Source organism: Loxodonta africana, chromosome 15, assembly GCF_030014295.1.
Source record: "Loxodonta africana isolate mLoxAfr1 chromosome 15, mLoxAfr1.hap2, whole genome shotgun sequence".
NCBI lineage: Eukaryota > Metazoa > Chordata > Mammalia > Proboscidea > Elephantidae > Loxodonta > Loxodonta africana.
Genome location: NC_087356.1, coordinates 63,595,705 through 63,597,493, shown reverse-complemented (window position 1 = coordinate 63,597,493; position 1,789 = coordinate 63,595,705). Strand labels below are relative to the sequence as shown.

General features: G+C 35.4%; 1 non-coding gene across 1 annotated transcript; it reads left to right on the top strand.

Moving 5' to 3' along the window:
* The first annotated feature begins 1,204 nt into the window (after positions 1–1,204).
* On the top strand, positions 1,205–1,314 carry LOC111748601 (U6 spliceosomal RNA). The gene has a single exon (XR_002784266.1). It is a non-coding gene; the product is annotated as a U6 spliceosomal RNA (small nuclear RNA).
* Positions 1,315–1,789: the final 475 nt, after the last annotated feature.

Here is a 1,789-nt window from a genome sequence, read left to right as displayed (position 1 = left end):
TTCTGATAGGAAGTGTTTTTGTTCTCATTGGATTTTATGAATTTCTTTATTCCATCCTTAATGTCTTCTATAATCCAGTCTTTTTTGAGCAGAGTATTGTTCAGTTTCCAAGTGTTTCATTTCTTTTCCCTGCTTTTCCTGTTATTCATTTCCACTTTTATGGCCTTACAGTCAGAGAAGATGCTTTGTAATATTTCAATCTTTTGGATTCTGCAACGGCTTGATTTTTGACCTAATATGTGTTCTATTTTAGAGAATGTTCCATGTGCACTAAAAAACGAAGTATACTTCGGTTGCTGTCAGGTGGAGTGTTCTGTTTATGTCTATGAGGTCAAGTCGGTTGATTCTGGCATTTAGGTCTTCTGTGCCTTTATTGAGCTTCTTTCTGGATGAACTGTCCGTCACTTAGTGTGATGTATTGAAGTCTCCTACTATCATTGTGGAGCTGTCTATCTGACTTTTCAATGCTGATGGAGTTTGTTTTATGTATCTTGCAGCCCTGTCATTGGATGCATAGATATTTAACATGGTTATATCTTCTTGGTGTATTGTCCCTTTAATCATTATATAGCATCCTTCCTTATCCTTTCTGATGGGTTTAATTTTAAAGTCTATTTTGTCAGTAATTAATATTGCCACTCCTGCTCTTTTTTGGTTGTCGTTTGCTTGATATATTTTTTCCCTCCTCTGAGTTATAGTTTGTGTCTCTAAGGCTAAGGTGTGTCTCTTGTAGGCAGCATATAGACAGATCCTGTTTTTTAATCCATTCTGTCACTCTCTGCCTCTTTCTTGGTGCATTTAGTCCATTTACATTCAGGGTAATCAGGGATAGGTATGAATTTAGTGCTATCATTTTTATTTTTTGTGTGTGTGTGTGTTGTTGACAGTTTCTTCTTCCCACAATTTTATGTGCTGAGTAGATTTTCTTTATATATTGTCCTTTCCTCATATTTCTTGCTGTTGATTGTTTTTCTGCTAAGTCTATATTTTTCCCTTCTCTTTTATTTTGAGGAGTAGGATAGTTTGTCTCCTTTCTGGTTACCTTATTATTTACCCCTATTTTTCTAAATTTAAAACTAACTTTTATTTGTTTGTATCATTGTATCTTCCTCTCCATATGGAAGGTGCACGATTACATTTCTTAGTCTGTCTTTATTATTTTAATGTTGTCTTCTTTTATATAATATCACTGTTACCCTGTTTTGAGCTTTTTTGTCCTGCAGCACATATACTAAAAATGGAATGATACAGAGAAGATTAGCATGGCCCCTGCCCAAGGATGACACGCAAATTCGTGAAGTGTTCCATATTTTTCTACTCAAGAATAGTGAACGGACTTTTAGGCTTATGTATCTGGTAACAGCCCAAACCAGCTGGTAATAGGACATAAGTAATTCAAGGGCTACAACAATCGAGACAGCGCAATCCAGTAGGCCATCGGCGTATATTGAAAGAAAACAAAACAAGATAAGACTCAGTGAGCAAATATAAAATAAATCATTACAATATCTTAGAGATAGCTCAGAGACAGCAGTTGATATCAAACCACATAAAGAAGCAGACCATGATTGCTTCTACAACTCCCCAAACTAAAGAATCTTAATCTTTCCCAAATGAAGATACAATCCTGGAATTGCCAGATGCAGAATATAAAATACTAATTTACAGAATGCTTCAGGACATCAGGAATGACCTCAGAAATGAAATAAGGCAATCAACAGAAAAAGCCAAAGAACACACTGATAAAGCAGTTGAAGGACTCTAAAAGACTATTCAAGAACATAGTGGA